Source organism: Lissotriton vulgaris, chromosome 6, assembly GCF_964263255.1.
Source record: "Lissotriton vulgaris chromosome 6, aLisVul1.2, whole genome shotgun sequence".
Classification (NCBI taxonomy): Eukaryota; Metazoa; Chordata; class Amphibia; order Caudata; family Salamandridae; genus Lissotriton; species Lissotriton vulgaris.
In genome coordinates this window covers 470,306,713-470,333,712 of record NC_141694.1, presented here as the reverse complement: position 1 = coordinate 470,333,712, position 27,000 = coordinate 470,306,713, and positions in this window count along the sequence as shown.

The window sequence follows — 27,000 nt, the reverse complement described above, 5'->3', positions numbered from 1 at the left end:
TAAAGTTTTAAATAATTTCACTGATCCTAAATGCACTGCTCCCACCATTGACTACTATCACCTTACGCTCCAGCCAAGTATTGTATTTGAATAAAAATACAGACATTCCAGGACAAGCTCATGACATGACCAGCTAATGAACCAGCTAATAGCATACACTACCTTATGCCACTTTAATTTCCCCACCAGTGGATCAGGTGGACAGCTTGATTTTCAAAAGTAAATTGAACTCGCCCCTGGACCCTCTACTCTCTAAGGTTATGAGCGTATAGGGGGCTGCGTAGGACCCATCTTTCACAAGCTTCTCACCACCTCTTTGCAAACAGGGATAGTACGCTCTGCATGGAAAAAAGCAAAGGTTATTCACCTGCTAAAAAAACGAATGCAGACATCTAAGTAAATTACAGATTCCTCCAAAATTATTGAAAAAGTTTTTAAAACTCAACTTCCCCAATTCATAGACTCCAATAATCTCTTACACCCCTCTCAATCTAGTTTTAGGGCTCTTCACAGTAAGGAGTCTGCTCTGATGAAAATCACTGACTCCATCAAATTCACTCGGGATGATGGTCAAAATTCTGCACTGATTTTATTAGATCTCTAAGTGGCGTTTGACATGTTCTCACATAAGATCTTTCTCCATTGGCTCACCGAGATTGAAGTAGAGGGAAAGGCCTGGATCTGGCTGAGGTCCTTCCTAGAGGACAGGGAACAGGCAGTCTGGCTTAATCCATACTACTCAGATGCCAAAAAAGTAATTTTTCTTCAATATCTATATGACACAGCTGGCATATCTGATTGTCTCATTTGGCATATCTGTTGTCTCCCATGCAGACTACACTCAATTGCTACTAACCCACAACAACAATGACCCAGAGAAAAAAAACGAATTTCACAGCTTGTGTGTCAGCAGTCATGGGATGAATGAAGGCCAATTCCCTGCAGTGGAACCCTGAGAATAGAAAGTTCCTATTATTTTGTAGCTACCCTTAGGCCGTCTGGTCCGAGCTTGGCCTGCTAAATGCACTGCACCACCTCCCCCTGCCAGAGTCTCAAGAATCATCCTGATTGATATTAATCTATCATGTAAGCCTCAAATCTCAGCTGTTGTCAAGCCCTCATGCTGGATTCTCAGGATGTTAAGGAAATTCCTCCAATTTCTGCCTTGGGAAGCCCAGAAAACTCTGGTAAATGCTTTGATTTTGGCTAGACTCGGCTGTGCACACATCTTATACATAGGCATACCAGGCTACATCATAAAGAAACTTCAAAAGGTGCAAAACATGCCCAATCGACTTCTGTTCAACCAACCTAAAAATGCCTTGAAATCCCTTTTCTGTGGCTTCCAGAGAAATAGAGAATCATTTTTAAAGGACTGATTGTAACACACAAGGCCTTCTACTGGAACAGCCACAAATATTTACAGTACAAACTGACCTCCTAGCTAAAGCATTGGCCCCCTGAGATATCAGTCAGCCCATTTGCTATGTATTCCTCATACCAGACGAAACATATGGGGCAGTTTGTCCTGCACAATAATAGCCGCCAACACTGAAAATACTTAGAGGTATAACTGATACTAAAGACTTTTACAAACAATTGGAAACACACTTGTTCAAATACTAAATTGGGTTCACCTACCTTCTGCATTGACCTACTGCCGGGAAACTCTAGTATTAGCTGTACTCTTTACAATTTCTGATATTCATTAATTCATTCAGTTGTTGGTATTGCCTAAATGGGTGTGCCTTACCACATGGTTCATGGCATCCAGTCTGAGGAGGAGTCAGAAGGTCCTGGAGTCTTTAAAAGTGGCCTAGGTGTCGGCCAATAAGAGGAAGAACAGGGACCATTGAAAACCTGTCCCACCCAGTCAATGAAGAGGTTGATCTTGAGGGTTATACCCAGGCACCCACAGGGGAAGACATTGCTGCCCTTGGAGACCTAACTGAGTTTGCAGAGTGGCAAACTTAAGGAGGGCCATCTCAGTTGGAGATCTATAAAAGAGCATGGTGCACTGTATAGTGAGCCTAAGGACCCTTACACCAAGGTGAACCCGGGGCAGCCCATGTGTTGGTATTCCCCCCAGTTCCACCAAGCCTTTCTACTGGAGTTGGCTCATGACATCCACCTGTCATGACATCTGGGGCAGGCCTACAAACTGGACCAACTATTCACCCATTTTGAGGATACAATCTGATGCAGTCTGCTTATCCTGCGTAAACTGCCAGATCAGTGGGAAGTTAGGGATAAGGCAACAAATCCACCTGCTTCTATTCCCTCTAGTGCGAACATGGTGACCATGACATCGTTGGCCCTCTAAACCCCAAAACTGCCTTAGGCAAGAGATTTATTCTTGCCTTTGTGAACTTTGCCAACAAGTGCCTTTAAACATTTCCTCCAAGATATGTGACAGTGTCTGCAGTAGCCAGGGCACTGATGGGATCTTTGCCCATATGTGTTTCCCCATGGAAGTTGTTTCAGACAGAGGCACCAACTTAATGTCTGGTTCATCAATTTGATATGAAATGAATGTGGGGAAACCTTCATGTTCTCCACACCATACTACCCGCAGACCAAAAAGCATGTTGAATGATTCAGCAAGTCCCTTTTGCTTTTAGTCAGGATAATGGACCTATCATAGCCCTAGAAGCATAAATGGGACTTCCTCTTGACATGTCTACTATTTACACGCAGAAAACTGCCTCAAAAGGAAGTGAGGTTGGGTCCCTTTTTTGTCACCCTGTGCATGGACCTCTCAGTCTTGTGAAGGAGGGGTACGAGCAAACTCCAAGGAATAGGTAGATGCCAATTTTACCAAGTTGAAAAGGGAGCTTACAAGCACTTTACCACTGGCTAACAAGAGCACATTTAGCCTCTTGCTCTGTAACTGGCACTTTCTCAATGTTTTTTCTCAGAGCATGAACCTACACATTATGGATAAGACGTAATGGCATCATATGAATTCTACATCATAAGCCTAATGTGAAATACTTACTGTAATACAAGATAATAGTGAAATAAACAAAACCACCCATAGACATACTAATAACTGTAATGCTACCTTAATTGTGTTTGTTCTGGGAATTTCTCAGGTTTATAACATATCAATTCATATTTTATGAGAAATCGAATCCAAAACTAATCCTCAACACTTTTTTTTCAAATCTGTCTTATTGAATACTGGTGGAATTATTTTATTCAAGTCTCTGAGTTGCAGTACACCAGATAATGCAATGGCATATCCTTTATTTAATAGTTTTGAAACTGTTTTGCTGTAAAAAACGTTAATGACTCATTTCAGGAACATATAGGATTGACATTTCATATAAAACAGCAGGTTTGCTTTGCAATAATTATATAGGTGCAGCTATATTTATTTAATCAGAACGCACAGTTCTCTACCCCATTAACCCTTTAGGGCTCTTCCATAAAACCAATATTAGTTATTCTAATTCCACCATGTAACTAGTTCTATTGTCCTATTTATTGACAGATTTGTACTTTACCTTTTAAAATCGCATTGTAATTCCATTAGTAGCACATGTGCTGGGCCTACGACATCTCACATAGTGAAATTGAGTGAACCTACACAATAGGTGCTAATTAAAATGAGTAAGGTGTTTAATTTAATACCAGTAACAGATTACCATGGGAAAATCAACACCATTTAAGATAATTTGCAAAATTTAAATGCGTGATCAAGTGGCACCACTCAGATGCTCTTTTTAGAACTGTTAAGATTTAGAAGAATATTGTAGACTGAATTCAAGAACTGAACTATTCGACGCGTAATTTCGTGAACATCTAACGTTATTCGATTTTGCAAATATAATAAATAGTGCAACATTTGTCTTTGACGCACCTTATATTGTGTAACTTGCAAAAATACAGATATATATAACTGGATGCTTTGATCTTACTTAGTCTAAAAAATGCTGGTATTAAGAGTGTATCAACTGCCTGTACTCCAACCAATAGTTAAAAATTAGCTTTGTTTAATTGATTAGAGCAAGATGTAAGAAATAGATACTTTCTATTTACTAATACAAAAGCATTATTGGATGTCTCTTAGAGTAGGGACACATGTGTGCGCTGTTTCCTATAGATGTTCATAGCTTTGCTTATTTGTGTTTTGTATGATGCACCATCATTCTGAATTTGGCATAAAAAAGAAATATGGTACTTTCCTGTAACGCTGGTTAAACGGTAAAAGGCGGCAATCACAATGGAACTCTCACGTCATCGGGTCTCTGCAATGCTGCAGTCAACATCAATCTAACAATGCTTTCCTAAAGGCAAGGACTTGGTTGGTGAAGAAATGGGTTGAAGTACGCTTCCGTTGTTCGGACCGCAGTCATAAGGCACAGCGCAGTTCGAGCAGCAGTGTAAAGGCTATTTCCCAATTTCTTGTGGTCAGTACTTGAAAAACAATTATCTTACAGATAAGCGTTACTCCTTTCAGTATTAAAAGCTTCATAGAAAGAAAATCATTGGGTTAATTCAGGCACAGTACCGAACAGAGTAATCGAATAATAGAATTGTGTAGTAGATCAATAAACGAAAAGAGCAAATGAAACAGATGTCCAGTCTCGAAGTATAACTTTTGTCTATGGAACAATCAATCTGAGTCGCATGTTGAAATCGCATATTGAAATCTGTGTTCATTGGTAATGAGTTTAAAACAGGGACAGCGAGCTATTCCGAAATTAGAGAGTGAAGGAGATGCACAGTGTATCTTAAGGCAGTAGTCTTCAAGAGTATTCATGTCGAACCACCAGCGTGAAATAATTTAATTTGTCCCACTCCATAAAAATGAGAAATTATTTCCTCAGAAGTATCATGGAAATATTTGTCTTGCAAGAAATCTCAGCCACCGTAGTTAATATGGCCATTTCTCCTAAGACAAATAGAAAAAGATTGATATTCAGTTACGCTTACATGAAAATATAAAGGGGCAGATTTATGAGGCCCTTGCGCCACGTTTACGCCGCTGTTGCGTCACGCAAGGCGGCGTAAACGTGGCGCATCCCTACGAACGATTTACAACGTGACGCATCTAGGCAGATGCGTCACGTTGTAAAGCCCTGCGCCGCTTGTGGGCGTTCCGGCGCAGGGTGGGCGTTCCGGGGCAGGTGCGCCTCGCAAAAGTGGCTGAGTGAAATCTATGAGATTTCATCCAGTCACTTTTAAGCCAATGCTGCTTCAAAAGCCTGCGCCTGCTTGAAGGAGGCGTAGGTCTTGACGCAGCATTGTTAAAATGGGGCACCCCCGAGCCTTGCTGGAGCTGCGTCGCGCTTGCGACGCAACTCCAGCAATGCGACACATTTCCGGCACAGATGCGTCACGCATCTGTGCCGTTTTTGCACCATGGTGCGCCGCATTATAAATGCGGCGCACCATGGCTGGAGGCAGCGACGGCTCGTGGAGGGAGTTACGGTGGGGCAGGAGGGTGGGGAGGGGGAGGGGCAGGGTGGAGGTTGCTAAAAAGCGGCATATGGATAATTGCAGGTAAGTAAACAATTTAATTAATAAAACGAATTTCGTCCTGCGCCTTGCATCGCAAAATGCAATGCAGTGCGAGCTACGAAATTCGTTTTATTAATTAAATTGTTTACTTACCTGCAATTATCCATATGCCGGTTTTTAGCAACCTCCAACCTGCCCCTCCCCCTCCCCACCCTCCTGCCCCACCGTAACTCCCTCCACGAGCCGTCGCTGGCTGGAGGAGCTGTGGCGCACTGTGGCGCATGTTAACTGGTGCATCCCTGGGGCAGGGCCGGCTCTAGGCATGTGCAAGCTGTGCACCTGCACAGGGCCACCAAACCCCAGGGGCCACCACACCAATATATATCCTTAATATATTAATCCTCTGAGGATGGATGCATATTTGCGTGGTGGCCCCTGGCAGGGATTTGGCGGCCTCTGGCTCTTTTCCACTTCTAAACTCCCTGACCCTCTCCCCTCTTTACTGGCCTGCGCGCTCCGCCCGCCCGGACCCCCTCATCCGGGCCCCCTACCTACGCTCCCTGCCCAGGGCCACCATGAGCCTAGAGCCGGCCCTGCCTGGGGATGCGCCAGTTAACATAAATCTGCCCCAAAGTGTATAACATTTCAAGTAAGACAAGAAAAGGCATCTTTTAAGAAAGGCCAATAATGATGTGCTGTTATGAATTTCTTTTCACAATAAAGAGCGAATATGAAAACAAAAGTATATTGTACAGGAGTGGGGAAAAATGTCTTGTCGGGATTTCGGGTGGCAGGGTCTAAACATCGTCCAAAAATGTTAACAGAATTTGATCTTCATGGCTACCTTGTATTTACTGACATCCGCATAAATAGTTTACATTTTAAACAGTTCCGTGGTTTTTAGATGTCTCTCTAAATAGTCCAGTTTGTCAAGTCAGTTGAAAAAAATGCTACTTCTTTTGGCAGACACCAGTAAAGGGACTTCAAAACATACCTTCCACCGCCTTGCAGACCCCCTAGAGCCAACTTCAGACCGCCAGCCCCAGTAATAATACATTTCACTATCTTGGGTGGACTACATACCATTCATTTTTAAAATAATTATAGCGCAGACCAAATTTCTGCAATATTTTGCGGATGGTAGTCTTGGCAAACTCACAGTGGCCTTTCAACTACAAAATGTGAGAAGTAATACCCTCCTGCAGAATATGAAGAAGGGCTCTTAAGTATACCATATCTCACAGATAATGATTGGATTTGGGTTAAATGGGTACAGGGCAGGGACCTCCTGGAGGGCCCCACCCCCTGTGCCACAGGAGCTGCACGTCCTTTGTTACGCCCCAGAAGGCTGCCATTTATACCTCTTCCCATATGGCCAAAGATTGTTCAAAATGAAACTAACACAACTAGAAATCGTTTAAAAGTCTGAATTAGCTTCATCGGTAATTTCAATAATTTCATGTTTCACAAAGAGTCGAAGGAGATACGTTCTAACTTAATGAGTGCAGATGAAATCGTATTTGATAAGAGACTAAACCTGAGGAAAACCTTTACCCCCCCAAAAAAAAATATATATATATAATCTGTTGTGCTTGCCAAGCCAAATATCTTACTTTCAAACAAATCAATGCCGGCAAAATTGCAAAGATAAGCATTTATGAGAGGATAGGTATCTCGTACTGTTTATTCAACCGTCTCATGGTCTACGATGGGGAAACATTCTCCAACACAAGCACAAGGACCCTGGAAAAACAAGAGTCCATGTGCTAACAATTTTCCACAAGCTCGTTTTTTCCCACCTAGCCACTAAAAAGATCTGGAGCCGGATGCACAAATATTTTGCTGTGATGTACTCTTTTAGTACTCCTGAATTTCAGCAGAAATCTCGGAATTTACTGAAATTCATGTGGAATCCAGTATTACTATGAGAATAAATCACGCTTACTTAATCTTTGTTATGTGGCATCTCTATGTTTAGGAAGGAGATATCTATCTGTTCATGAGTCCGTGTCTGCTATATTTGGGACTTATGTGAGTTCTTCCATACCTCCATATCAGAATGAGCAGGGTCAACTTATAGAGCGCATCCCTGTTAAGAGAGGAGTAAGACAGGATGCGTTCTGTCACCAACCCTCTTTTCCCTATATGTGAACGGAGTAGTCAACTTTGTTGTTCGCAGATGAAGCGTTGTTGATATCTAGGACCCCAGCTGGGCTACAGCGTCTTACTGATAGATTCTTTCTTTTCTGTGAGAACCGGGGTTTGATTATAAATGCCATCAAAACCAAATTCATGGCTTTTAATCCCCATAGGACATACAGGAATGGCCCTCTCCTAGGTGGAACTCCCCTTGAAAAGGTTGTCACTTTTGATTACCTAGGTGAAAGATTCTCTGAATAAATCTCATGGAAACCCCACCAGGCAAGATGTTGATGGCCCACAAGCGTACGGCAGGTGCAAAAGCAGGAGAACATCTCCTTTCCCATGCTAGGCCCGTAGCTCCAGCCCTGCAGATATATGACACCAAGGCTGTTAGCGTTTCCCTCTATGGATCTGAAGTCTGGGGATTCGATAATCTTGACGAGCTCCAGAGATCAGAATATAAATTCCTAAGAGATCTAATAACAGCACCAAAATACAACTCCCTCATGCTACTACTAATGGATATGGGCAGGAGATCAATAAGTGATGTAGCTAGGTTGCGTCCCCTTCTCTTCTGGGGCCGTATTAGGAGAACCCCTGAGTTTCTCCCTACGCAGAGGCCCTCACTGAGGTTATTAGCCTCAACACTGGGGGAAAAATAGGCTGTATACGTGACATTAAGAAAAATGTTAACTGCAATTGGGCTTTGTGGCTGTTGGGCTAGCCAGGAGCCCCCAAGGAGAGAAGTTCTTAAACAACTGTACTGGGAATGGGTGGACCAGCGAGAGATCAGTAGACCCAATGTGGGTAAGATGACAACTGAGATCTATTCCCATAAATAGAGCAGATACTACAAGCCTTACCTTGATCTAATCAAAGTACCTAGAGACAGAATGCTCTACATGCATTTTAGAGATGGCTTCCTTCCAGTGGGTAAAGTGATAGCAAAATGGTCTGTAAATAATGGAAAACACTTCCCTAGTTGCAAAGCACCCCCTGTGGAAAGTATTGCCCACTTACTGTTCGTCTATCCAGCGTACAAAATATCACAGAAAAAAATGACTGAGCCCGATTTGCCGGCAACTTGTTAAACGGGAGCACCATGTTGCACTCCATATTCTCAAGTCAGATTCTAGACCCTTTTTATCCTGCAGTGTAGCAAGGTACCTGGGGCAAGCTTGGCTGATACGGTGGAAAGTGCTTGGGAGAAAGACATAGCTTCCATTGCACAGACAATAGCTAAGACCTCAAAGCCTCAACAGCATTCCTGTTAATATCACCATGCACAAGCACTTTATTGTTTAAAAATGCTTGATAACTAGCACAAGTAAATGAAAAGTCTCCCCATATATTGCACTGCGTTTAAACAAAATGATGAAATACTATTTGTTTTTTAACCTGATTTTAGGATGACCAAATGTATAGTTATTATTGGATATTCTTTTACCTATAGTTATTTCATTGGATATGTTATCTTTGCTCTATGTAGCTGATGTGAATTTCTTTATGTCAAAATAAAGCTTGTAATGGATGGATGGGCATAGGAACGCACATGCTTCACCAATGGTACGCTCCCTTGGCACTAAGCAAAGCAAAGCAGCACTATGCGCAGCTTTTCATTACTTTCATGTTATTTCCAGCAGCAACCAAGTTTAGCTCTGAAAAGTAAATTGTGAAAAAAGATTTTGCACCGATTTGCGTAAAATCTTAGTAAATCTCCCCCAAACTGTGAGTGGAGGCATGTAGGCAAAAGTACTGTGGTGTTGTAGCAATCTGTGTACATCATTTTAAACTACATGACAAGGAGAGCAAGAATGCAGCTCGTGGAAAGCAGCGCCACGCCCTGTCGCAGCAAGAATAAACCAAAGCACCTATCAGTTAAAATCTGTTATATTCTGGAACAATCATTCTATGCAGTAAATGTCAAGTTCCGTTATGTACTTGCCCTGAGAAGTCCTTCCTGTTTAAATGCTCTCAGGCGTGTTACCTCGAAGCACTTTAAATATTTATTCCAACTGTCGTTCTAACCTAGAATTAACACCATCCTAGTTATTTAGGTAGAGAATGCCGGGTAATGATACTTGTGCACCTTTTTGAAAGAGTCTCACGAGTGTTATATGCCCTACAATGATTGGCTTTGTCTACATCCAAGATATTCCTTGTTATTGTGTTAACATTTAGTGATCAGTCCATGCTCTCACTCTCTCTCTCTCTCTCTCTCTCTCTCTCTCTCTCTATTGTGTTAACAGTTAGTGATCATTCCGTGCTCTCTCTCTCTCTGTCTCTCTCTCCCCCCACCCCCCACCCGTTCTGTCACATTTTATGCCTAGACAATGTTGCTTAGCCCTTCTTTTTAGTCTATTGTAAGCCAAGACCTTCTGATTTTACTACAACTATGTGTGTAATATATTTACGTATAGCAGCGTACAGGCCCCTTTTTATCTATTGGTCCGTTACTGCTCCATTCAAAGTGTTCTTCTGCCCTCTACAGCAAATGGATTGGGCAAAGAGTGAGGCCACTTCAGCATTGACTACCATCGCAGTAAATGAGAGCCTTCAACTCTTTGATAAGGATTACATCCACTCAAAGTAATTCCTTTCAGTGACAGGGACTATTATGGCAATCTGTGATTTTTTAGACCAAAAATTATTTTTGCTTTCAGCCATGTGTTTTTTTTAAACTGACGATGGCCCAGCAGTTTCCACTACAATAAAGCTTTGCAAAAAGCATGTGAAAAAAAAACACAGGCATTGACAAAGTCAAAAGTCTGGCAGTCGATACTAGACTTACTCATTTGTCAAATGCTTGTTCTTGACTGACACACTCTTTCTAATAGTTGATTGTTCCTAGTTTAAATTGTAATTCTGGACATGTATTCTTCTTTGCTGTGCTACAGACGTGTCCCATTTGGGTATACAACACATGTATCAATAAACATTCAATCCAATAATATAGCCTTTCTCTTGCTAAAATGGCCATTCACTGACAGAAACTGGAGGGTTGTTACTTACATGTCATTAGCTGAAGTGAGTGTGATCCTGACAGGTAGTCATGCACTATTTCAGAAGCACACAGACACACGAATGCACGCACACGCCATATGCAACCCACAGAAGTCGTAAAATATAAAGTTTGCTCCCAACCAAGATTTAAATCAGCTGCCAATTAGTTTCTACTCTGACACGACCTTCAACGGCTGCTCCCTCAATGTGCCAATAATTCCATATCAACGTGTGACAAATGTAACTGAGTAAAACATGTAACTCGCTGCAGTGACTCCACGCAGACAGTCTGAGCTCATACATGGGGCCTGAAAAGAAGATACATTATTTAAATCGTGGTAAAAATTGATTGAATATTTTATTAGTGCGCCAACTCTGTTCACTCTACTGATCCGTAAAAATGGTCCTCACCTGTTTGCACATCCTTTTCTGTAATGGTCAAACAATGTCATGGTAGGAGACTTCACGAGAAAGAATGGAACAGCTATAAAACATTTAGCTCATTATTGAAGCCGAATAGCCATGCAGCCTCCGAATGGGATCATAAATGCACGCATCCAATTTATTCTCAGGTTTTGCCCACAAAAATATTATTTTCATGCATACATGAATGAACGAGGATCTCAATGTACCATGGAACGATTGTTAATTTTACTCCTGCCTGCTCATCACGGAGAAATGTAGGTGAGTAAATGACCCATGAGCTAGGATACGGCCGACACGTGGCTATTAAATAGCCATAGCAAATCCTACTTACATCTCTCTGGAGGAATTTGCAAGGAACTGCAGTCACAGGAAAAACAGATATGTGCAGGTTGGTCACATGCAAAGATAAGCCGAAGACAAATGACACTCCCGGAGTCAAATGAAAACGACATCCCATGGGATAAGTGTGCACAGAAAACCCATCAGCAGTCCATCTCCATGTCAGTCGAAGTGACAATTTTAAGAGAAACCGAAATAACAGCTAGCAATACCTGCCAAGATCCGAAAGCAACTACTGTGATTAATAACTTTCACGACATGACATTTGTGATCACTGTGTGCAGATAAGGAGATAAAACAGAAAGAGCAGCCAAAGGAGGGATGGCATCCAGCCATTTCGCATTGAAGAGTTTTTTTTATTTTCAAAAAGAACTTCAAACCATCTGATGGGAAACTCCAAGGGTAGTGTGAAAACACTTTATTTAAAATGAAAACAAATCAATGTCCAAGTAATTTTATAAAGGAGCGTTTTATAACAGGCTCTGTGTCTGTTGATTATTTTTTTCTAAGTATCTATCTTTAGTAAAGCTATCTTGGGTTAGTCGATGGTAATATTCTGCTCATTATTAAAGCAGTCTAAAGCGTTCAGTAGTTTGTGCTTTTAATTTAAATGCAAGCATTAAAAGGGATAATTTAAAATGTGAACCTGAGAAATACTTTCAAACCTGTGCACAATATTTTAATGACAAAATTATTCTTGGAAAATCAACAAAATAGTTTATTTATTTCCGTGATTTTCGCGAACATTTAAATCACTTTCCTTCACCCTTTTTCATTCTACTACATTCATTCAACAGTACACATACTACTTGTGAGTTGGACTTAATATCTATTTCCTTTTCATATTATAACTGTCTCAGTTGTGCTCACAGCAGTGCAACTGTACACATTTTGATAAGGTAGAAGTACTCCACCCACAAAAACTAAAGAGCCAGCTCCAAAGAAGTTTAGCAGCCTGTTGCAAAGCTCACATACAGTTGAATATCGTGGGAGTCTGTTGGGCAACAGAGATTTAGGCCTAGATGTATCAAGCCTTTTGCGATTCCTTAAGGCCGAAATTCTGCGAATTTCGGCCTTAAGGAATCGCAAACGGACATTTAGCATCTTTTGGGATGTATCACACATTAGCAAAATAAGGAATCGCAAAAAATTGCGATTCCTTATTTTGCTTATGCATTTAAGGAATCGCAATTTTGCGATTCCTTAAATGGCATGTATGATACTTTTTAAAATTGCGAATTTGGGTTGAGGAATCGCAAATTAACACCAATGTGAGGTTCGTGTTAATTTGCGAAATCCTTTAAAAAAACAAAATATGACTATTTTGAAGGTGGCATGTGACACACATACATGCCCATAGGGCATGTAAGTGTGCCATATGCACACACATGTAAGTTTCAGGGGTGCAGCAGGGTGTCCATGAGACACCCCTGCACCCTTGAAATAATTCTCAAATTGCGATTAGCAAATTGCGAATTCGCAATTTGAGAATTACTGCACAATCATTCCTATGGGCCTCCTGGCCCATAGAAATGAATGGGAAAATTATTCCTTAATTGCGATTAGCAATTTGCTAATCGCAATTAAGGAATTTTAAGGAATCGCTAAAATATAGCGAAATTCTACATACATACCATTTTGCACTTCTCAAATAGCGATTCCTTAACAATCGCTATTAGAGAAGTGCAAAATGGTTTCTTGATACATCTGCCCCTTAGGGCCTAATTACAACCTTGGCGGTCTTGCAGGGGATCGCCACACCAGCGCCTCTCTCCAAGCCCCCCAAAAGTTGACTGCCACCCACTCGACAAATTACGAGTTATTTTGTGGTCTGGTGGGCAGGCTACATTTTGGTTTTGTGGCGGTGCAGTACAAAAGCTCATATGTGAGCCTGAGAACTGCACCACTGCTGGACTGTGTGGTATTCCTCTCAGTTGTTGTTGTGATAGAGTAGAATGATAATATGTCAGATAGAATGTTTCAAGTGGAATCCATCTATGTCATTGGTTTCTTGGAATGATATTTCTATGTAAACCAGATCAGTACTCTGGTCATCTCCTAATGCCTGCTTGCTTATGGATAGGATTCTTCAAGGAACAAAACCTCTGCAGAAATAACCTTCCTGTGTCCAGTCATATTTACAGATATACTACACTGGCGTAGTCGGCAGCCTTTAAGAATCTCAACAAGGAGCTATTGGTGAGAGATTTCTGTATTTAAAGAAAATTTGGACTTTCATCAAATACGCAATTTTATTATTTAAACAGGCTATTTATACAAAGAAAATAAATTGACTATTCTCATCTCAATGACATCATCTCAAAACGTAAGAAGACGTTTTAAAATAATAAGAACGTATATATGTCTTCTTTTTGAGTGTTTAAGGATTGGGAGCTTCGCCGCATAATAGACACATCAAGCTGTTTTATGTATGTCTGACAGGTGTATCAATGCGGTCTCATCCTTTTGACGTGATTTATAAAATGTGACTTTATTTGAGATGGAGAGTTGTTGAGCCCTAAAGTTAGCACTAATGCTAAAATATCAATAAAGGTAGCACTAAAGCCAAAATATCAATGAAACTCATCATAGCAGTGTTCGTGATATTTCTTTTGACGTGAATGTTCATTTCACTTGAATTGAATCCGAAAAAGCTCAGGTTGTATACATTGATTTTGACAGTTGGCAACTTTGCAATTGAAGCCAAGCAAGATTGGAAAATAAACTGTAAAGGCACCTTTGATATTGTTCTCTAAAAAAGACCTGTCATCGTTATAATGGAATTCGTATCTTAAAGTTCTTCTAATCACATCAGTCGGCATAGAACTTCTCCTGAAAGAGTTCTGGGGAAAACTAAGAGCACATCAATCCGTCATAACGTCATAGACGTAGCCCGCCACAACGCAACAAACGTCATTCTGCTGCGTGGCGTGGCGGCCATCTTTAAGAAGGGAAATTGTACTAACGCTTAGACTACTTTGCCTAGCGGATTTTACTTGAACAGGTTTTTTTCCTGGATAAAGTTTAAAAAAAAAAAAAGGGGAGCTGAGGTCTAGTTGCTTTTTTTCTTCATGTCAAGCCTCCGTGTGTTTAACATTACTTCACCGATGTGCACGGTTGTGTGCACAATTATACTGATGAGTGTCAAGTCGACATGCGTTCAACATTGACTGCGTTCAAGATTTACTTCACCGATGTGCATGTTGTGTGCACAATTACGATGCGCACAGCATTTAAAATATTTTGCAATTTTTTACATTTTGATTGTTGGCGAATGCGTACAGCTGTGCATATATATCTGCACTGATACGCATAGCATTTGTGGCACAGTAAGTTAGTTTGTGCTTTAAAATCACCATCTTTGATCATCAAATATAATATAACGGAGCTTTCAGCTGCCTTATAACATTGTGAAGTGACAAACATATACTAATTTTTTGCGAAGATCTACATTCAAATGCTATGTATTAGGTAGTATACTTGGGTACAACATTTATATAGTGTGGAGTCAGTGTAAAGCATTATTTTAAGATTGAAATGTATGCAATTGGCATTTAACTGAAGTTTCTTATCAGATGTAGTAACTGAGTCATACGCCTTATTATATAATTAAGCGTTGTGCACAATAAATTTGTTTTAGAAAGCTTTCATTTATTTTACTGTTGGTCTTTAGAAATTTGTGATGCAGAACGTTATGACTGCTCTGTTCTTTCTCACTAATCCAGGAAATCCACCCATTCAATGGAAGAAGTGGAAAGTGGTACTTGAAAGGTATGCAAGGGTGTGTGGACCTTCCTTGAGTGCTGAGAGAAAATCTCTGTTATTGCTACACTGTTTAGGTTCAGAAGCTCAGGATATATTTGACCATTTACCTGAATTATCTGTGGAAGAAGCAAATGGACTTAATGATTACGAAATTTGCATAAAGAAACTTGACAAGCAATATATACCCAAGGTTAGCACCATCTTAGAAAGGTATAATTTCACGAAGAGAATGCAAGGTGAGTATGAAACAGTGGAAAGTCATGTGACTTATTTAAGGAAACTTGCATCATCGTGTAAATTTGGCATTCTAACGGATGAACGAATTCGAGACCAATCCATGTTTGGTTGTAACATGGAAAAGGCAAGAGAAGAATTGTGGCTACATGATGACCCAACATTAGATGAAGTTTTAAATGTAGCCAAAAGGATCGGACATTCGTTAAAATGCGTAGCAATTTTAAAGAAAGACTCAGATAAGGAGTGTAAGGTGCAAGAAATCAAAAGTAAGAGTAAAGTAAGTGTAAAAATGTTAAGGGTGCTACATGCAATATGGAAAAATTCAATGGAAAGTGGGTAGAGGCTAGATGTTTCAGGTGAGGAAGAACAGGACATTTAGCCAACTGTAAGAAATGTCCTGCTCTGAGTCAAACATGTACTAAATGTAAAAAAAGGACATTTAACCTCATTGTGCAACTGTAAACCTACATCTAAAGTGAAAGAGGTTGAAGTATATGATGGTGAAAATGGTGAGTCGAGCACAAATAAGTATGAATGTGGACAAATAATAGTACAGGCTGTGAGTGGAGATAAAAAGAAAAAGTGTCCTTGCAATAACATTCTTGTTGAAGGTGCTGAGACTAAAGTTTTATTTGATTCAGGTGCTAACAATCATATCTTGTGAATTTGACATGGAAAACTTGAAAGGGAAAGTTGAACTCCTGAAACCTGAAATAATACCACTAGCTTATGGTGGGGAACCCATTAAACTTCATTGATTTTTTTTGGTCTTGTGGAGTATGAAGGGAGGTTCATCTCTGGCAAGATTTATGATTCAAAAAATGGAGACAACATTATCAGGTGAACTAGGGGCATTTCTTGATCCAATTGCTGATCCTCCTATCCAACTGAGAATCTCAGTGAATTCTGTAGTTATTGGTAATGATGATTGTTTTGTATCTGATCTTAAGCAGAGTTACCCTAATGTATTTAAGAAAAACCTGGGTTGTTTAAAAGGTTACAAACATAAGATTGTTCTAAAAAAGATTCAATACCTGTTTGCTGCAAGGTGAGGAGTGTTCCTCTGTCTGTGAGAGAAGACATGAAAAAAGAAATTGATAAATTGAGTGATGGGGTATCATAGATAAATATTGAAGGCACTGAATGGTTGGCCCCAGTTGTAGCAGCACACAAGTCTAACGGGGTTCTGAGACTTTGCATTGATTTGAGGCAATTGAAGAAGATTGTAGTGATTGATAAATATCCTTTGCCAAACATAAATGAGTTATTGGTTTTCTTGAGTGGGACCAAGGTTTTTAGTACAATCAATCTTACTTCGGCATACCACCAAATTGAACTGGAGGAATCTTGTAGGGATTTATCTTCATTCATTACTCCCTTTGGAACTTATAGATTTGTACGTATGCCTTTTGGATTTGTTTCAACATAGTATGTTTTTCAAAGAGTGATGAAAAGTGTTCTTCAGGGATTTGCGGTATTTATGTGTATCAGGACAACATACTGGTTTTTGGAAATGATGAGTCCCAGCATGATGCGCGTTTGAGACTAGCTTTAGTAAAGCTATCTAATCACAACTTGAATATTAAAACTGAAAAGTGTAAATTTAGGACCAACTCTATTGATTATTTAGGTCACAATATCACCTGTGATCGTGTAAAACCAAAAGCTGATTTAATTAATACCATTCGAAAAATTAGTTCTCCTTCAAACAAGAGTGAACTGATGAAATTTTTGGGTGTAGTCGAATACTATACCAAATTTGTAAAAAATGTTGCCGAATGTGCGGTTAACATGAGGTATTTGTAAAAGAAGGGTGTAGATTTTGGATGGTCTGAATCTTGTGAATGAGAATTTATTGCTATCAAGGAGAAACCTAAAACTTCAACCCAATGATCAAACCTTTCCTTATCACTGATGCAAGTGAAAAGGGCTTGGGTACAGTGTTACAACAGCAAGGTTTGCCAACGATAATGTTCTTGTCACGTCGTCTCAAAGAACCCGAGACTAGATACTCAGTTGTAGAGAGAGAATCTCTTGCAGTATTTTGGGCAGTGAAGAAATAAAAATTTTTTTTTGGGGTGTTGATTTTGAAGTAAGGACTGATCATAAACCCTTGGTTGAATTTTTCAGTAAAAAGGGTCTTGACTCTATTTCTAGCAGAATAACCACGTGGGTGATAGGTTTACAAGAATATAATTTTGTAATAAAATACATTCCTGGCATAGAAAATACTGTAGCTGATGTATTGTCACAACTTACTCCCATAATACCAACTGAAGAGTAAGACTTAGAAGATACTGATGAATGGGTTTGTGTGGTTGATCAGGAAATTATTTCTGATAAGCAGTGGAGTGATGGAATGGCTCAAGAGAGTATCTTGAATGAAATCCTCAATTTGATTTAAAAAAAGGGTGGATTATTAATAAAATGGGATCTGAGTGTACAAATACGTATTGGACAGTACGCAATGAACTGTCTACAGTTAACACACTATTGTTTCGTGGGACGTGATTGGTTCTCCTGTCAGCCTTAGAAAGGTTCTCATAGATTTAGTTAATTCCTCACATTCTGGTCTTCCCAACTGTAAAGAAAGATTACGTCTATCTTATTGGTGGCCGGGGATGGACAAAGAGGTTGAGCGTGTCATACGAAATTTTATTCCATGTAATTTAAGTGATCAATCTAAATGTACACGGGTTCAACCCATGGTATTGAGGAAGCTTCCCTCAAATCCTTGGCAAGATATTGCTTTGGACATCCTTGATCCTATACATAACAATGGTTCGCAAACTTTTTTCTAGTGGTCATTGACATGTTTTCGAGATAGCCAGAGGTCTTCTTTCTAAGCATGGGCGGAAAATCCATTCCGCTCGCGGATTTTCGGTAAATTCGCAATCCGCGAGATTCGCGAATTTCCCGCAAAATCCACGAGCGGAACGGATTGGGTCAAAAGTTCAAGCTAACTTTTTGTAACTATTTTAGAATGGCACCGGCAAGCTGCCAGAGCCTCTAAAATAGTTACAAAAGTCAGCTTCAACAGGAAGCACTAATAGATAAAGTAAAGCGGGTGCTAGAGTTGGAGCTCAAATTCAGTTACACAATCATTATTTACCCCAAACTTGACTGTGTAACTTATTTTGACCTTCAACTCAAGTACCTGCTTTACTTTATCTATTAGTGCTTCCTGGTGAAGCTGACTTATGGCTGAGGGCAGAAGGGTAGAAAGTGGGATTGAGGGCATGAGTTAGGCAGAGGGCAAAAGGGCACAGAAACCAGTGGTACAGAGGGCAGAAGGGCATAAAAAACGAGAGGGTGGCAGTGATAAACCAGGCAAAATAAACCTGCGAACACGCAAAGCACCCCGTGAACACGCAAAGTTCCCCGCAAACACCCGCGAACATGCAGAAATAAAAAATCCACAAATTCGCACAAATTCGCGAATTTTGCGGATTGCGAAATCGCAAATCTGCAAATTTGCGGATCGCGAATTCGCAAAATTCGCCCATACTTACTTCTTTCTTCCAATCATTGATTCAATTCAGTCAGTCAGTCAATTCCTTTATTTTCGATAAATTAATATCATATAAAGACAAAAAACACAGTCATAAAAAGTATACAATCAATTACAATAAATGTGAATTAGATGAAACATTTTCTAAAAATAGAACAACGTTTTTCTTGAAATTCATTCCGTATGGTATAAAAAATATACATTTTAAATTTATTTCACAAAAATATTCCTAAAAACCATATTTATATATGAGCACCATGGTGTTGGCCTGCCCTTAAAGATTTTTTTCTAAACATGGGGTCTACTGGTCCCAAATGTTTAAGAGCGGTGGAAATGTGACGTTCCTTCTCCTAATTCGGTTGGCCGCAGTTAAAAAACTAGCAACGTGAAACATTATTTTAGGTGTGCCAAGTTGTTTTAGACACACTAGTGCCGGCCTGACATGTACAAATCCTGCCTCTCTGTCGTAATTGGCCTGGCCGCGTTAGCGATTAGCTGAACCTACACGTTGTCCTCCTTAACTTGGCTATATACGAAAACGCCATTTTGAATACTGTGGCGGCCATCTTAGATCATAAGCGGCCTCGTGGCCGGCGTGCCCTTTAGTGCGTTGTCCGTTCCAATGACCACTTCAGTCTGCCCAGCAACAGGCTATTTTTAGTACTGGTCAAGATTGCACATGCGCAGTCCCAACTGACCAGTAAGCCTTTAGGAATGTGCGCCAAACTGACCAGCGGAGTTGTGCCCCCTCCAATGAGCTGGCAGCGTTCCAAAACATGACCATATATGTACATAAATGTGTTCTGTCTTGTGCCGCCTATCTTTTATTGCCCCTAACTGTATATAAATTGGGGTCACACCGGTGTTCGGTGTGATACCTCTTGCATTACCGAAGGGTGCTGTTTGAGTGTACCACCACCCCATGGGGTCTTAATAAACTTGTTCTTTGCCTTTTACAGTTTCCGTGCCAACAGTTCTTGAGTGTAAGTGGGTTATCTTCGGAGCATGTAGGCCTTGGGAACCCTGATTACTTCATCTCTGAGAATTGACAATAAATATCTCCTCCTGCACTCATTGAAATAGTCACAAAACATCAAAAAATGTAAGGTGTTTTGAGCGAAGAAATCGTCACATGAGCAAGGGTCTGCCTGTTCTGGGGTACACCATTTATGATAAACACCCAGAGTAAAGTGAATTAAATAGAACCGAAATCTCGTCAAGACAAACAGATGATAGGGATTGCTTACTGTGACCAAGTATGGTTCCGGTCCTATGCAGGTGACCAATGTATAGTTTTCCCTTACCCTGGGTTTTCCTCCCGCTCTAGGGAGAAAAGATCCAAGAGGGCTTTTTTTGTTAAGACAATGTCTTTATTGGTTATTGTTTCCGGAGAGGTAAATAAACCAATACGCCCTATTCTCTGGAACCCAGCTCTTATGTACGCCAACCAAGAAATTTTATGTACTTTGTCCAGTCTCTGGCAATCCCTAATTATTGAATGGTTTAGGGGGATCTCATCATTCAGCCATATTTTTAACCAATAAATCAAAGGTGCAATTTTAATCCGATCGGATATATACCCAAGTCCCAGTTCTGTGTGAGATGAGAAAGTAGGGGTTGATTGAGGAACTGAGAGTACACTTCTTAAAAACTTGTCTCTACTAGTTGTAGTTTCTCTTCGCTGGTGTAACCCCATATTTCACACCCGTAGGTTGCAACCGAAAAACACTTAGATTCGTATACTTTTAAGATTGCCTTAATTGGTTCAGCTCCCAGTTTTTTACTAAACCCCATGAGCCCTGAGACTGTCCTCATGAATGCCACCGAGCGACTATGATTTTGTGCCCGCCAAGTGCCCTTCTGATCGAAGACCACCCCCAAATAAGGAAATGTGGGGACCCTACAAACCATTTCACCATTACAGAAGAAGGTTTTTGCTGTGTTCTTTGAGTTACTTCTTCCTGTGATGAGAACCTGAGATTCTTGGCATTTACTTTCAGGTCCAGGTTCTGCATGAAGGAGCCAAAAGTGTTCAGCAGTCTTTGTAAGCCTACCCCGGTTTGCGATAAGAGAACCGCGTCATCCGCGTATAGAAGAACTGGTAAGACCGTTTCCCCCACACGCGGAATGTTTGCGGGAACCTCCCCCAGGGTTTGTTCTAGGGCGTTTATATAAAGTGTGAACAGCAAGGGTGCCAAGATGCACCCCTGCCTAACGCCCCTGTCTGACCTAAACTGCTTGGTACATCTTCCATCTGTGTTCACTCTGATTTTAGCCGTAGGGTTTGAGTGCAGATCTGCTATGAAGTGCACTAATGGTGCGTCTACCCCCATTTCAAGCAATTCATATAATTGGTTGTTTGAAGAAGTTACTCTCCAGAGAAGGGATTCCTGAGTCTGTCTTAACAGATAATGGTGTTCAACTAGTTTTGGTTGAGATTAAGAATTTTCTTTCTTCTGAGGGAATTGTGCACAGAACCTGTTCTCTCTATCATCCCGAAGCCAATGGAATGGTGGAGAGATTTAACAGAGTTATAAAGGAAACAATTTCTTTAGCTAAATCTCAATCATTAGATTGGAAATGTGAAGTGTTAAAGAAAATTGAGGATACAGATTATCACCTCATTGTACAACTAGGAAGACACTGTTCTTATTGCTCAGAGGTACTGATGTTGAGCCTGCATGGGTGAACAAATATGGATTGGTTAAAGGAAAGGAAAGAAAGTGTGATGATGAGTTCATCAAAAGGAAAGATGAAGAGATGGCTGAGCGAAGGAAAAAATATTTTGATTTAAAAAAGGCAGTAAGGAAGACAAAAGTAGAGGTGGGTGATGTGATGATGAGTAAGCGCCCAGGTTTGATGGGAAGTTCTGTTTCCAACTTCATTAAACCCATCAGAGTCATTAAGGTGTTTAACAATGCTATAAAGACGCAAGATCATTGCATCTGGAACCTCAATAGAGTTGTTGTGGTAAGAGGAAAGACACCATAAGAACATTTTAAGGAAGTCCCTTTGCAAGAAATGTCAAATAGTAAACATTCATCCAGAGTGTGTAAACGTCCATCTTATCTTGCTGATTATGTTTAGCTTATATTATTTTTAGCTAAAGAAGGGAGGTGTGTGGTCTTCCTCTCAGTAGTTATGTCATACTGAATGTTACAGGTGGAATCCATCTATGGCATTGGTTTCTTGGAGTGAGATTAGTAGGTAAACCATATCAGTACTCTGGTCATCTTCTAATGCCTGCCTGCTTATGGATGGGATTCTTCAAAGAATAACATTTCTGACGAAATAACCTTCCTGTGTCAAGTCATCATTACAGGAATGGACTGTGCAGTTGATGCTGTGCAGGAACAGAGGTTCGCCGGCGTCAGTATGCACAGACTGTGCTAAGGACATGCAATCACGTACTCGTGAATATATTTGTTATATATTTTGGAAGTGGAGCGATACGCTGATAACTTGAGAGCGATTTGCGACGGTCATTACAGGAGGTGACGCGTAATCGAGAACGTACATGGACTGAAGATACTTGGTTGATTTAGTCTTGAATGTGACGGGGTATTCAGGGATTTATTTTTGCATATTAGGAATTTAATTGATTTGTGTTGAGTGTACAATGTGAAGGAACATTGAACAGATGACCAGACATTACAAGAGCCCTGAAGAAGTCAAATGCTAGATTTAAGGAAGACGAAACAAGTGTTGGCTGTAAAACAATATAATTGAAGCTGTTTTCTTTAGATTTAAAATTGGAACATTGAACTTAAACAATTTTGGAAGACAAAACGTACCTGACTGTTCCAACTGAACCCTTACATCTCACGAAGAAGGATCTATATTTTTAAAATTTTTAAATCACTGGTTTCTCTTCTGGGGCCTCTCATTGAACCATTAAATGGACAGAAACTTTGCAATGAGTTAGCACATTTTTTGCTTCTAAAGTCTCCAACATCTACTCGCTTTTCCAACAGGTAGAACCTATATTACCCCTTGCCCCCCCTGATGGGCTGGTTAGATTGGAGGAATTTGCTCGCCTTGACTTATCCACTCTCCAGCGCCTACTGGGGAACCTTAAGTCTGGATCTCCGGCTGATGCCGCTCCCCCCCACCACCCTTAAGATGGTTTCGGAGACTGTCTCCCCAGTTTTACGGGATATAATTAACCTCTCCCTTGTAGCTGAGCTGGTGCCACCTTCCTGGAAACAGGCAAGAATGAAGGCACTCTTAAAGAAATAAAACTTAGATCTGGAGGGTTGGGCAAATTATCGTCCCATCTCTCTGTTAACTGGTATAGGTAAACTGGCCAAAAAGTATGTCAATTTCCTATTATCCACTGATTTGGAAAACAATAATGCCTTACATCCCACCCAGATGGGCTTCAGATGTAAGCAAGGCACTGAGACGACCCTCATTGCCGTAGTCGAAGAAGCGAGGAAAATAGTGGACTCTGAAAGCTGCACTGCGATTATTCTATTAGATCTCAGCGCGGCTTTGACACCGTTAATCACTCGATAATGATTCAGAGGGTGAGTGATGTGGGGGTATCAGGGATGGTTCTTAATTGGCTTCAGTCCTTTCTCACTGATAGAACCTTTGCTGTCTTTGAAGATGGGGCAATTTCAAAGCAGATTACCTTGCAGTACGGCGTCCCCCAGGGATCATCAATAAGCCCTACCATGTTTAACATCTACATGAGGCCACTGGCTCAGGTGGTTATTCCCTGGGGGGCTCAGCTGGTCACCTACGCCGATGATACCCAGTTGGCAGTCTCCCTTTCCAGACATGGCACCTCTGGCATTAATCTTTCTTCCTGTTTAAGTAAAGTACTGGAATGGATCGATGCGTCCTTTCAGAAACTTAATGACCCCAAGAACAATCTAGATCCTTGGTGGCTTAGCTGCCTTGGGTCGCCTCCGTTCCCCAAGAAGAAAATCAAGAGTCTGGGCGTCTGGTTAGATCCCAACCTTAATTTTCTGGTACAATCGCGTAAGTTTGTGGCAACTTGCTATGGCTAGATTAGACTGTTAAGAAAGATCTTAAATCTTCTCCCTTTTGAAGCCAGGCGTCTGTTGGTCCAGTCACCCATTTTATTGCGTCTTGATTACGCGAATGCAGTTTACCTTGGCGCCCCTCGGGAAACTATTAAAATCCTGCAGATAGTACAAAACTGTGCTGCACGATTGTTAATGGATGTGCCTAAATGGAGCTCGGCCAAATCTGCATTACGGCAGTTGCACTGGCTTCCATGCAGAAAAGAATTTGGTTTAAGGCTATGTGTTCCTTTCATAAGTCCATTTCTGACTCCGGACCTGCCTTGATCCAACCCATGTTTCATTCCATCATATGCCCCGGACCCTCAGATCGAACCACAAGAATTTCTGACAGTCCCTAGGATTAAAAGGACACGTATGGGTAGCCGACGTTTTTACCTACATGCTACAAAATTCTGGAACTAGCTCCCTGATGCCATTTGACTGGAATAAAACCATCTTTGTTTCAGGAAACTGCTTAAAACCTTTTTTGTTTCCCTGAGCAGGAGTAATGACTAGGGACTTAACGCGCTGGGATGCCTCCGGGTAGCCATGCGCTATATAAATGCAGAATCATTCATTCATTCAGTCATATGGACATTTCTTTACTGATATTGAGTGCTAGGGGGAACTTATTGTATCTACTAAATAATAGAGCTGTCAATCTTCTCAAAAGTGACAGGCTAGAGACAATTCAGAACACTGCTTCTTTTCTGCCCAACATTGTGAAAACGTGCTTCTCTTTTTCCAGGCAAGCCTCGGTAAAGCTTGCAAGACACCGGAAAGAATCAAATCCTCGAACCACCTAAATTAGCAAACCTGTCTCATTTCCTTGTACCAGTCAGTAAAAAGTAAGTATTTTCTTACGTCCTAGTTCTATAATTCAGGAGGAGGTTAAGGAACCTGAGAAATTGCCCTTTTTTAAATTTGTTTCTAAGTTGTATCATATGAAGAAAGAGGCTCCGAATATATTGGCCTTTGTTCAAATGAACTCTATGCAGCACAGTTTGGCAGGAAAGAAAGATGGCCGACTGTGTAGGAGCTCCACCCCAGCTCCTGGAACCTGGGAGTGCAATTCTGTGAAAGTCCCCGCATGGTCTTAGTTTAACAGCCTTCTCACTTCCTTCTAAGAAGAAAGAAAGAACAGCGATTAGACTGACAACTTCATAAAAAGACACAAGGGAATTATTGTGGGACCTACCTCCTCTTCTACCACCAGCCTGATTTTGGATCAGGAGTCTCTTCCCTGACCTTAGCACTCATCACCAATCTGAATTCCTGGCCTTGGGCACAGAAGCTGCTTTCTCTTAGCTAGTTGTAGCGAGCCTCTCTGATCTGCACACCAGGCCTCAGAACCTTGGTTGCCACTCACAGCTGGTGCTGCATCTGGTGGAATGGCAGTGCAGAGGATTCCAGGTTAAGGCAGAGCAGAGGATCACTTTGGTGAGTTTGGTGAGCCATATTTACCTGCTGACGCTGTCCCCTCACTCCCTGACTGGCAGTAGTCTGGTGCTACTCCCAGTCAGCCCTGTTCTGAGTTGCAACTTCATAACTAGTGGCAATACTGACCTGAAAAGTGTTTATGAGAAGCCTCTCCAGGTCAACTCTGCTGCTCCCCTGTGAAACGCGGCACTGTTTCACAGTATCCTGGGGAATCACCGAGACAGCCCGACTGCGGCTCTTTTCTCCCTTTGACCCGCAGAGGTTGGGCCTGGGGGATTGCAGCATGCCATGGCCCAAGATCCTTCCGTGACACTAACTGCCGGCTGCATCATTGCATTCCCTGCTGCACCTGTCACAGACAAGATCCTGTGCTCCATCCATGGGGTGCAGACTGCTGGGGCGATCAGTCCCACTTGGAGATGTGAAAACAGCAGAGGCCCCCACAAAACAGAGGATTGCTTTTACTTTAGCTGTTCACTTATTGCCTGGTGTGTGCCATAGTTGTGACTGCAACTTTTACTTTCTACACATGGGGGTAATTTTTCTCTTAACCCTTCAATCTACCCAAAACATTCAAACAAAACAAATACCCACTGAAATAATCAAGACTTTATAAGTTTATTCCACGGGAAACAGGGTTCAGCTTGGAGAGGTTAAAAATGCCATTGACCCCCTACACTGAGGCAAGAAAGTAAGTTTTTTTCTGCTCTGATTTTTGTCCTACATATTGTGCTCCTTCTCAGTAAGATCTCCCTCTTCCGCTCTTGCAAGAAGACCTCTTTTCACAAGGTAGTGCCTGTTCAGCTTGACTAAACAGACAAAGAATTTGCTTTTCAACCTAGGCATCGAAACAAAAGCAGGACTTTTGGAATCTGACGCTTTTTTATTAAAATAAAGGTAGGACTATACTAAATGCCCCTAGGGAGCAGCCGTCTTGTAATGGAGTTCTCTTCCTTGCTCATCTCAATGCTTGATTCTCCTACCAACTTTCTCAATTTCCCTATTGTATTTTTATCACAATAAAGCCCCATTCTAACATTCCTACTATTTATATGAATAGACCCCACATAGGTTGTATTTAATTAAAGTTTACCTTTAATTACGTAACTTTATTAAGTTTGATTGAGCTACAACCTTTGTGAGACAAACAGGTGAGTTCTTCTCATAACATTCCTCTGTAAATGTTGTCCTTAAAAAGGTAAAACAATACCCATGTCATACAACTGGACTCCTATTCCAACATGACTCTGAATAATACCTGCCCGTACTGTAACCTGCTGTCACTGGTGGGCCATAATGCATTTACCCCTCTAATTTATCGAAAGACGCTGCTAAGAACTTCACATGATTTACTCAAGCAGCACCCCAAAGCGCTTATCTCTGATGCATACATTTGTACTTTAAAAGGTGTGGTGGTTAATGACCTAATTTTCTTCACTAAGAGAAGAGCTCAATGGAGAAGAGCTCTAACCTCCTAACTCTGATCCAAACCTTTGAGGAAACTCCTCAAGGTTTCCAAATAAGTACAATGCCCTCACCAGACTTCAAGGCCGATCTCACAATAGCCATATACAACAATAGGAACATCCTAATTCAAACAGCGGACTTATCTTGGACAGTTTGATAAAATCT